Source organism: Argiope bruennichi, chromosome 11 (genome assembly GCF_947563725.1).
Source record: "Argiope bruennichi chromosome 11, qqArgBrue1.1, whole genome shotgun sequence".
Lineage (NCBI taxonomy): Eukaryota > Metazoa > Arthropoda > Arachnida > Araneae > Araneidae > Argiope > Argiope bruennichi.
The window spans coordinates 91,834,797-91,847,487 of record NC_079161.1 but is presented as its reverse complement, the minus strand read 5'-3'; positions in this window follow the sequence as shown (position 1 = coordinate 91,847,487).

Below are 12,691 nucleotides of genomic sequence, written 5' to 3'. Positions count from 1 at the left end.
GTCTTGAAAATACTTGTTTTGGAAGCCTGTTTGCAGACCGACTCACGCCAAAATTTGACACAAAACTAAAATTGTAATCACAAGAGAATATAACGAATTTCATTGTTTTAAGTCATTGCTTTTCTAAATTATTGCATTTACGCGTATGTGAAAGTACAGACAGACGGATTGTCAACTATTCGACAGGTTTGGTTCTAAATTTAATAGGTATCTCCATCAGAGATGATGAACTTGTGTGCTAAATTCTATTTTCATTAGATCTTTGCGCTTTGTAATTATTGAGTCCACTTGTACTCAAACAGCCGGGCAGACAGACTTCCTCCGAACAGATTTTTTCTCAACATTTGATAGAAATCTATGAATTGGTGAAAACACTGTTTATGAAGTTTCATTTGTCTACTTTAAAGCGTTTTTGAGTTGCCTTCCTTACAGATAGTTATAATGGCAAAAGTGTGTTTCACTGTCACGGGGAATTCCAAAACGAAGAGTTTCATTAAAATTTGGAATTTGAGTTTTTTGAGCGTTACAATACTCTCTTTATACTTCACTTGCGATGAAGTAAAAATGAAATGGGACATATTGAAGCAACCATAAGTAATTTTTAAATTCCTATCAAATAATTAAGTATTTATTAAAAAATAAATAATTCCAAAGTACAAATATTATAGAACCAATATACAAATGTAGACTTGTTGCAAAGTCTGTATTACTGAAGAGCTTTGAAGTTTTTAGCAAGTTCCAAAACTTTGCATCCTTCGGTAAGAACTGAAAGTTTATCTGTACACTTTGAACATACTTGAAGAAATGAACTATCTTCTACAAATATTTTTCTTTCAATTAATTGCAGACGATAATGACTTATGATAGGAAGTACGAATTTATCGTTTGATTTTTCATTGATATTGGAGGGAAAAAACTAGGGTTTGACGGTTTAAAAAACCGGTTTTTTAAAGTAAATTTGTCACATTCGAAAACCGGTTTTTAAATTAAGAAAACCGGTTTTAAGAATTCATATTATTATGTAAAAATTAATTTTGAACTTATTTGATTTGCTATTTATTCTATGCAACGGGCAGCAAACACATTTTTTCAACGTTGCAAGATGCGTTGGCCAGTGCTTGTGTACTCCACAGTTGCGCCTCGAATTCGTTAATATATGTTTTTCATGAACATCCCTTTTCACTTTTTTTTTCTAGGTGAAACAAAAGTTTGATAAAGTCCATCTCTTGCTTCTCGTCGGATGTTTTGTCTATCGGTATGAAGTCGGTGCTAATAGAAACGTCAGCAATTTGACTGGCTCATTTCGAAGACCGTGAGAAAGGAATAAATAATTCCCCGTTTTCTGCTTCTTGATCACAGTATTTAATGATATCATATAAAATTTTCTTCGTACCACTCCTGAAAGCATTTTTACACCACTTGAACTAGCCATATCAATACGAAATATTCAGTTAAAATAAAATGCTGTCAGAAATGACATAGCACTCACATACACGTGAAAACAAATAGAACTAAAAAAGCATCTAATGCGAGAAATCCACGGTCAAATGTGCTCATCGTTCCGCGTCTCACCCCTTAATGAAATGGAATTATCGAAATGTGGTCTCAGAATCCGATCCGTCTCGAGTCACGACAGGTTTGCTTAATATTGTAAAGGCGAAAACTGGAGAAAAAAAAATAAAGTTGTTATATTTGGTAAAAATAACTTAAGTATTAAGTATATTTAATTTTTATGTTTATATTTTCTATTTTGCATTTTAAAATTTAAATTTCATTATATAAATTTCTACTATCAGAAATTAGTGAAAAATAAGAAGTTCTAACTTCTGTTTAATGGAATTTTAAATAAGACACAGGGTGTTAAAATATTCCATATTTTCTTTCGCATCGTTTTAACATAAATTATGTCTTTAGCAAGTATCGGAATTAGATTAAGAAGTGTTTTTTTTAATTACTAGAAAATGTGTAGATTAGATTATTTTAAATTATATTAATGTAGGACTCAGAAATCACTACTATTTTAGAACGCACATTTAATTACATTTAGGACGATTAGGACATTTAGGATATATATACATTAACATAAAAGAATTGAACATTCAGTAGATTTCGTCGAATACGTCGCGTCTCGTCTTTCGTCCAGATCCGTCTGATCTGCCACGTCTTCACTCTCGCCCAGATCCGTCTGATCTGCTCTCCGTCTAACCAGCGTCAACTCCGTCTAACAACCAGCAGATGGCGCTCGCCAACAGGCGCTCGTCACTACATTCGGCGATCCTGACGTCTCTTTCGACCTCGAAAGTTAAAGTAGAAAAATCTGAAAGAATAAAAAAAAGAAAACAGTATCTGGATAAAACAATAAACATTTTTTTTTTTTAGTCTGAAGACCATGCTTTCATGAAATCGGCTGCTGTGGAAGTTGTATTTGGTCCGTCATGACATCCAACTTTTTCCACGTCATAGCGATCCTTAGGTTTAACCTTAACAATCCGATATGGTCCATGAAACTTTGGTCTTAGTTTGAGTCCAGTTCCAAACTGCGTCCGTTGTATGGCCACTAATTCACCAAGTTTGTAGATGCGCGCCACTTTTCTTCGTTTGTTGAAACTTTTCCGATTCTCTTCTTGCATCTTCAAAATGTTTTCCCTTGCTTCTTCTCTCATATTATTTCGATCTTCCATCATTGCTTTTGTGTATTCTTCTTCCAATATTTCCTTTAAATGTAAATCAGTTGTATCTTTTAATTTTACACCAGTTAAAAGCTCAAACGGGGTAAACTTTGTACTCCTCGAAACAGTACTATTGATTATTTTTTGCACTGATGCAGCATGTTTATACCATTTGGTAGGATCTGTTATTGAGAGTTTTGATAGAATGGGTATTAAAATTTTATGCATTATTTCAATTTGCCCATTTCCGCGAGGAATTCCAGTGCTAATTTTGAAATGTTCAATATTTTCATCCTGACAGTATGTTTCAAATTCTTTTGAGGTAAAAGCTGAACCTCTGTCTGTTATTATTCTCGTCGGATTTCCAAAAGTAGATTGTTGAAGCTTAAGTTTAGTTATTGCATCCTGAGTAGATGTTGATTTAACCGGGTACAACCAGACAAATTTTGTAAAAGCGTCGACTATTGAAAAAATATGCTGATAGTTCTTATTTGTAGAAGGCATAGGGCCAATGAAATCTATGTGATAAGTACTTAAAGGCAAATTTTCTTTTGGGATGGGGTTAAGGAAACCTTCACCTTTCCCACGTTTCTTATTACAAAGAATACACTCCACGCAATTGGCAATCACACTTTCTATTTTTGACCTCAACTTTGGTATGTAAAATTCTTGCTTTAAAATTTCTTCCGTCTTAGCCACAGCGTAATGTCCTTTATTGTGAATTTCTCGAATAATTTCTCTTTGTAATGCTTCTGGGACTATGAGCAATTCTCTACCATTATCGTATTTGTATAAAACTCCATTTCTCACAATGTGTTCACCGTCTTCTTGTTTATCTATCAAAGCTTTCAATTTCTTAAGGAATTCGTCCTGATTTTGAGCATTGGCTATTTTAGTGGTCACTTCACTATATGAACGAGTAACTACAAGTACTGCGTTTCGACTAAGAGAATCTACGTGTGCCATTTGTTTTCCTGATCTGTGAACAATTTGGTAATCAAATTACTCTAATTGTAAAGCCCATCTTGCAACTTTTGGTGTAAGATCTCTTTTACTCATAGTTTGTTGAAAAGCGGAACAATCAGTCACAATTTTAAACTTAGAACCCAGTAAATAATGTCTAAATTTTTTTAATGCTTCGATCACAGCCAAAACTTCTAATTCATAGCTACTATATTTTTCTTGTTGTGGGGAAGTTTTTCGACTAAAATAATGAATAGGATAAAACTTATTGTCGGTTCCCTGTTGCAGCAGCACTGCTCCGAACCCCTGACTGCTAGCATCTGTATGAAGTTCTAAAACTGATCCCTGTTGATAGAGATGCAAAACTGGCTCCTGAGTTAAAATATCTTTGAGTTTTTGAAAAGCTTCCTTTTGTTCAGATTCAAACTTAAATGCAATGTCTTTTCTTAGTAGATCACTAAGAGGTTTTGCGATTTTTGAATAGTGGGGTATAAATTTCCGAAAATAACTAGTAAGGCCTAAAAAGCTTTGTACTTGTTTAACAGTTTGTGGTTGTGGAAATTTTTGTACAGCTACCGTTTTAGATACAGAGGGCTGTATAGTTCCGTTTTGGATTCTATAGCCTAAAAATTCTATTTGTGGTTTTAAAAACTGACACTTCTTAAAATTAAACTCCAAACCGTACTCTGATGCAACCTTTAGAACACGTTGTAATTTTTCTAGCCCTTCTTCCTCGGTTTTGGATGGAATAATAATGTCATCCATATAAATCAGTACAGTTCCATCTAGCATCAAATTCCTGAATATCACATTAATGTAACGCTGAAATACACTCGGACTATTGGAAAGTCCAAATGGTACTTTAAGAAATTCCCACTGGCCATGATGTGTTACAAAAGACGTAAATTTTGTGCTATCTTTCTCTACGTCTACATGAAAAAATCCGTTTTTCAAGTCCAAAGTAGTAAATATTTTTGATTGCTCAAGTTTGTCGAGCAAATCTTCTATGAGGGGTAAAGGGTACCGATCTTTAATCATCTTTTTATTTAGCTTACGATAATCAATGCATAACCTATAACTGTCATCCTTCTTCTTGCTTAAAACTACGGGAAAAGAGTAATTTGAACTACTGGGTTTTATTATCCCTTCCTGTAACCATTTATCAATCTGAGTTTCAACGAATTTTTGTTCTTTAAAGGGCAACCTTCGAGGGTTATGACTAATCGGAATATCATCGCTCAATATTATTTTCATTTGCAAATCCGCACTTTTTGTTTTGTTTGGCGAATACTTATTTAAAAGACGATTTATTTCCTGTCTCAACGGTTTTTTTACATGACTCATGTCGATTTCATCATAGTTTATCGAATCCGTTAAATGAATGAAGTATGGGAGAGGATGTGTATTTATTTTATTGCCAGTCTCAGCAAAAATAGGTGCCTGACTGTCTCTTTTCAGCTCCGAGGAACGTAGTGATACGACCTTGACCTCGTTTCTCACCAGCCGGGTGTAATTTATTTGGGCTCTTTTTTCATGAATGATAATTTGATTTTCTTGAAATGAAAAGCTTAGATTATTTAATACGTCCATGCCAATGATTATTTCGTTCGGCATTATTTCTAACACATACACATTAGTTGATATTACATATTCATCAATTAATATATCACAATAAAAAAAACCTAGAGGAGTAATGCTATCTCCACTTATACCAGCTAATTTCACATTATCAGTCATTAAATTAGGTTTACCAATTTTCAAATAAAAATCATAATTAATCATAGTAATATCACTTCCAGTATCAATTAATGCATCACAATTTACACCATTTATTTCAACATTTTTACTAAGCTTATTTACAGTTTTTGGAGAGTTACGAGTATATACTTTATTAGAGAGAGACACTTTAAAATCTCTTTGCGGGCAGTTACTGGCTTTGTGGCCAAAGTTACCACATTGGAAACATTTCAATCCTTTGTTTTTAAACTTGCAATTAGTTGATTTATGGCCAGTCTCATTACAATTAAAACATTTATTATTACTCTTGTTATAGTAATTATCATCAGCATAATTCTTTTGAGCACGAACGAACGGCAATGGTGAATTTTTAGCTTCTTTCGCGATATCAAATTTACTTCTGTTTTCGGAAACACGCCAATTTCTGTTTGTTTCCTTTTTAAGGTGACTTCGTGCAGCTTCATATTCGTCCAGTTTATTAACCAAATCTTCTACTTTCTTTATTTTGGGCAAATCGTCGAGAAAATGATCGCGTACGTCATTTGGTATTTTACTCTTTAACTGGTCAACGACCATTAGCTGCTTTAAATCTTCAAAATCGGTTATTTCTAAACAATTTATCCATTCCTCAAAAAAGTTATTCAGTTCAAAACCGAAATCCCGCCATGATGAAGAAGAATCTCGTTTGTGAGTAAAGAACTTCTGCCTGAGTTGTTCGGAAGTTAATTTAAATCTTTTAAGCAACAGTTTTTTTTATGTAATCATAGTCATTAGCTGATGGATCAGGTTCGCGAGCAATTAAATTGACTATATCCAATGGTAATAACCCGAGTAAATAAGAAATCCAGTTTTCTTTTGCAATGTTAGCCCTACTTATTTGCTTCTCAAATAACGAAAGGTAAACACTTATGTCTCCGCTATTATCATAATTCTTTAGCAATTTTAATATATCATACTTAGGCATATCTGATACAGTTAAAGTATTTTCTCTACTTTTTAACTCAAGTTCTAACTTTTTCAAAGTATATTCACGCTCTATCTTTTCGGCTTCGGCTTTTTCAGCATCTAACCTTTCGCGCTCCTGAGTGATAGTTAAAAGTAAGTTTTTTACGAACTCTTCGTCATAGTCTTTCGACTCTGTTATCATTGTAACTAACTGTCGCACTTTGGCATCCTGTGGTGCCGTTAGTTCTAATTCGTCTACTAAAGTTAGTAAGTCGCTCTTTCGTGCTCGTGTAAGAAATGCCATACTTGAGAATAAATCAAAATTGTACTCACAATTTCTTCAACGTCGATCCACACTGCGTCAGTCTACAAGGAGTTGGTATCCAAAAGGTTTATTGTAGCACGTCAAATTGCTCTACGTCAAATTTCACTCCTGTTAGGCTCTTCTTTCGTCTATGTGCCGGTCTTCATTAATATCTCGGCCGAACCCCCATATTTTGTAGGACTCAGAAATCACTACTATTTTAGAACGCACATTTAATTACATTTAGGACGATTAGGACATTTAGGATATATATACATTAACATAAAAGAATTGAACATTCAGTAGATTTCGTCGAATACGTCGCGTCTCGTCTTTCGTCCAGATCCGTCTGATCTGCCACGTCTTCACTCTCGCCCAGATCCGTCTGATCTGCTACGTCTTCACTCTCGCCCAGATCCGTCTGATCTGCTCTCCGTCTAACCAGCGTCAACTCCGTCTAACAACCAGCAGATGGCGCTCGCCAACAGGCGCTCGTCACTACATTAATATTAATAGTTAAAATAATAAAATTGTAAAATAAACGTCAAAAATATTTATTCAATAACTTTAATTTCATTTTTAGATAAAAATGAGTAAGTCGGAAGTTTGGGATAGTTTCAAAAAGTTCGGGATAGACAAGGCAATCCAATCTGAAATCACTGTAATAAAATGTTGAGCTGCAGAGGATCATCTACGAGCAATCTACATAATCATTTGAAAGCAGTTCATAAAACAGTTGTCGGAAATAATATAATTGTTTCGTTTCTTAAAGACCCTGAAGAAACGAAAGCTGAATTTTCTGAAAAACGAAAGCTGAATTATGAAGACACTGAAAGCTGAATTTTCATTATTTGAACAAACGAATAATAGAACAAAAAACTTAGATTTGTAATTTGATGCCAAACTCGGTAACTAGTGGACGAGTATTTTCAATTTCAAGCAATATTGTATCCAAAATAACGGGACTTAGCCACCGTTCAATGGATATTTTATAATTTTTAAAATCCTATTTTCTTAGGAGAAATTAAAATTAGTGAAAATAATATTAATATTATTTGAAATTTTTGTTTGAGTTTTCGTTATTTTGTGTAAGTAATATGTATATGTAATCTTAATTTTGTTTTTTATATTTTGACTTTGATATTGATTTCGTTTTTTGTTATTTTATTCAAATTAAAATAAAATAAAAAAATAGAATAAGGAAAAATATTTTATTTTTCCCTACTCAATTTTTTTTTGATAAAAATTCGAAAACCGGTTAAAACCGATTTTTTTGGGAATATCGAATTCGAAAACCGGTTTTTCAAAAAGTCGGTTTCTGTATAAACCCTAGAAAAAACCCATCTGCTTCTCTTAATTGATTTTGGAGCTAAGATCTTCAAACCAAACAACCGTCAAATTCATAAAACCTCCACTATAAAAGGGTTTTCTTTTTAAAAAATATATAAAAACAGGTGAAAAATACGCAGTTTTGGGAAATTTTTAATTTATTCGATTTTACTTATTGATAGCATTCAATTTTTTTTCTTTATTTTAATTTTATTAGTTTTATTCAAGTTTTTAATGTTTATCACACGTGCATTTAATTAATTTCATACTGTGAAAATTATAAAATTTAAAATATTTTTTTTTTCATTTTTTTAAAGTGGCGACGTAAATTATTGGTATTTGAAACAGTTAAAATTATCTGCTCTGGATTACCCTGTACGATGGACAATTCTACGCAATGAGTGAGGGTATTCAGTCCATGTGGCTTTGGGCTGAAATATTGTGAATTAAAAGTAAAAGCACTATTTAAGATCAATTTTATAAACAGAAATGTAAATATGAATTTTCCAAAAATGTTTGTACTTTTTTATAGTAGTTTTCAACTTTCTTCTTTAAATCAGCATCATGGTCAATAATTGTCGGTTTGAACTTTTTTTGATTTGAACCTCTTTTAAATACGTCGCACATAATTTCGAGGCATCTATAAAGTTTGCAAAATAACTAAAAAGTAATTTTTTTTTTGTACGGAGCAATACCGAGAACCATGATGCGCGGAATCAACGGACAGAATTTATTCATTCAACAGGTCTTATTTTTCACAATTGATACAAGAAGTGGTGAATTCTAATGGAAAACGCCAGTAATAGTATTTGCAGATGCAAGTTGTTTTTCTAGCTTTGAAAAAAAATAAACTCATGGCCGAAATTGTAAAAAAAAACTTCGATATCTTTCAATATTCGATAATTTATCTATCTATGATTATCTATCTTCTATCTATTGACCGTCTCAAAGAAGGTACGCCAATCATTTCCCAGTGTTTCTCAAGAATGACTCGCCTAAGATTATGAAAATATTGATTGTTCTAAAATTATAATATTCAAACTTAATAAATCGGTGAGATTGGATAGCAGAAGATAGAAATGCTGATTTATTTAAAAGGATAGCTTTATTTATTTCAAGAACATTTCGCAGAATACGTTTCTTTACGACCAAAGGGCTGTCTAAAATTTAAACATCAAAGTATTTTTAAGTATATTTATTAACTGAAAGAAAAGAAATTATTACAATTGACGTCATTTAAATCCTTTTGAAAATAAAATTAAAAACTATACTTTGCCAAGAATCAGATAAATTTGTGTTGAATATTTCTTCGAGATATATAAAATATGAAAACTATTCTGTAGAGCATTTAAGTCTTTAGTACCTGACAGCTCTGCTTTAAATTCTGGTTTTTAAAAAAAAGACATGCTTGATTTCTGTAAAAAAATTCTTTTACATTAATTTCCGTTGAATCATTTGCATTATAATTTTAAGTTGGAATTTTTCGGGCGCTGATAGAAAATTAGAGATAAGTAGAAAATGAATAAGTAGTAATTAGAGATTAGTAGTACATAAAAGTTTGAGTGAATTACGTGGCTATCAAAATGTGAAGCTTAAAAATATTTTGCTGACAAGGCTATTCAGATATCAAGTTACATAAACTATTTAATTGAAAATCTTAACGACCATTAATGCTAGCGAACCGGCTAGTCGCTTTTGGCGACTAGTACATATAATGAAGCTGAATTTGTAGTATGTATAATGAAGCTGAAACTCTCTACAGGGCAGACCATTTGAGTTACAGCTACCAAATTAGCAGATTTACACATTGGGGGTCTAAAATGTGCACAACGGAGCTATTCTTTTAAAATTTTTAATTATAATTTTAATGAATTAAAAAATTACGCGAAATTTCTACTTTTTTTCTCAATAATTTTCGAAAATATTATCGCAGAAAAATAATACTTAAATCAAGTTTAAGTTCATAAAGATGTCTTTTTAATGATATCATTCTTTTTCCAAGCTTCCATTTTTAATGAATTTCTAAAAAACTTCTTTGACCACATTTTTCAATAATTTATTTCGCACAAAATAAAATTATAATTTATCCTGCTTGAGCCCTTTAGATTTGCTTGGGAAAAATTAGCTGCTGCCATCACGCTGGCAAAAAATAAAAATGAAAGATTAAATTAACGCTTAGTACAAAGTAAACCTAGGAAAGTGTAATTTGCAGCGCGTGTCTGTATAAAACGAAATAAATATGACATCTAAAAAAATAAAGCATAGTAAAAAAATAAAACAAGACAAAGTAAAAAATAAAAAAGTTGTCTGTGGCGTTTTAAAATAGCTATAACATTCATTCAATAATACTATTTTATTTAAGACATACATAGTTTAATATATACTCTAATCAAGGCTCAACTTCCAATTTCTATTACTTGATTAATTAAATCTTATAAAAATGGTCTAAATGAAATAAATAATTATATTTTATGCAGTCTGAATCAATAAATGTTCTGATGAATTACGAACTTTTATACGGATTATCAGTTTTGTGAATCTTGTTTCACAAAACATTCTTGAGACATTTCCTATTTTAAATAACGAAAGTTCCACTCTTTTGAAATTAAAACGTATTTAAATATGAACATTAGAATGTCTCTATTCTATAAAAACAAGCGAATTTCGAACTCGCCTTCGGTCGTCTTGAAGAAAATACGGCATTCAAGGCTGGGACTTTTTCCAAGAGTGTTTGCCTAAAGTAATTTAATTGTTGGTAGTTCTAAAATGAAGATAATGAAAGTTTTATAACTCGGTAATGTTTGATAAGATTTTTCATGCTAATTTTACTGAATATGATTTATAGGAACGAATCACTCTATAAAATTCAAACTTCATAATTGTTTTCAGAAGTACATTTATTGATTGAAATAAAATAAATATATATATATATATATTTTTACCGAAATTAAATCTTTTTCAATGTAAAACTTAATTTTATAATAAATCAGAATTTTTTTTATTGAATAATTCTTAGAAATATTGCAAAAATTGTTTAAAAAATATATTCTGTGTTACACATAAGATTACAAAGCTGAAGGGTTCTACTTTGTTTTGTAATATTTTTAAAAAAATGTTTGTGTTTAGTAAAGAAGTTTTTGTGTTTATTATTTATATCTTTTTCTAATTTCTATTTTTCTCCATTCAATTTCAAATTTAAATTTAAATTTTAGGGAAGTTGACAAAAAATTAGAGAGATAAATATAGTATAATGTAATTGAATATTGTACGGTTTCTCTAATGGTATGAGTTAAATGACTGCAAAATTTGAAGCTTAAAAATATTTTCCTGGAAAAGCTTATAAGAGACCGTCGTATATAAATATTTAATTGAAAATTTGGAAAACATTAATCCTAGCGAACCAGCTGTTCGCCAAAGGCGACTAGTACTTATAATAAAGATGAATGTTTGTTTGTGTGTTCGCGCTGTACAGGCCAGACCGTTTGACTTACAACTACCAAATATGACATATGTATACCTTTCAGGTCAGAAATATGAATTTCGGAGCGATTTTTTTAAAAAAATTAATTAGAATTTAATTACTTCAATTTTCGTGTTTCATAGTGAATAGAATGCAATTTGCAATCAATTGTACATGCAATACATCTGTATAAATAGACGCTTTTCTTACAGTAAAGTGTTTACGCAAGCTGCAGTCACGCGTGCCATCTATGCTACAAAACCGATCGATAGTTTGAGGGATACTTCTCTTTTGATAAACAGTGAGGAGCCTGGATCTTCGCGGGGCATTGTGGGAAAGTCGCCCACCTGTTTGAAGAGCGTAGGGGCTGTATCGATCCGCTAAAGGAGGAAGATGGACAATTGGTTGATTTATTTCCGTCATTTTAGGCACACGCAATTGGTGGTGACAAGCAAAAATTCAAGGTAGAGTTAATTGATTTCGGAACCGATAATATAAAAAAAAATTTTAATTTTTTTTTACAAAAGATTAAAATTTTTTTTAAAAAACCATTTTTTTTTTCAAGAAATTTTTTTATTTTTTTTTTTATTGAAAGATTTTAATTTTTTTAAAGAAAGATTTTAATTTTTTTTTGTTTGTTTGAACAAATTATGTAAAATTTCTCCCCGTTTAATAAAAATTCGATAATTTTTGCTAATGCAAACGAAGCGCTGATTGAAAAAAGAAAAAAGGAAAAAAAGTAAAAGAAAGCAGCAAAGAAGACCAGAGAATGTGTGCGTTGGTGTTCTATGGAGACCGTTAAAGTTAGAGCTACCTCATTTGATTCAGATATACAAAGAAAAAAAATGCACCTTAAAATATGCAAATATAACTTTTTTTCAAATTTTATTAAATTTTAACTAAAATTATTGATTAAAAATTTAGTTAAATTCTGAAATTTTTCGTCATAGCTTTCGAAGCTGATATCTCGCCAAAATAATATTTACATCATCTAAACATTCAAAAGATTATCTTTAAAATGCTCAAATGAAAAAAAAAATATCTACTCAAATTAACATCTAAATTTAATAAATCGAAAAAATTATTTATTTAACGAAAAAAAATCGCTATTTAAAAGAAACTCAATTCATTTTAATTGTTGCTATAAATATTTTATACCGGATTTTTTTTTTTTCATTATTGAAAATGAAAGTATGGAGACAATTTATTTTTCCATAATCAGTTGATTTCTGTTTAAAGTGTGCTTTTAATCTTTTGAAATCTTGTCGCAGTTATATATCAAGC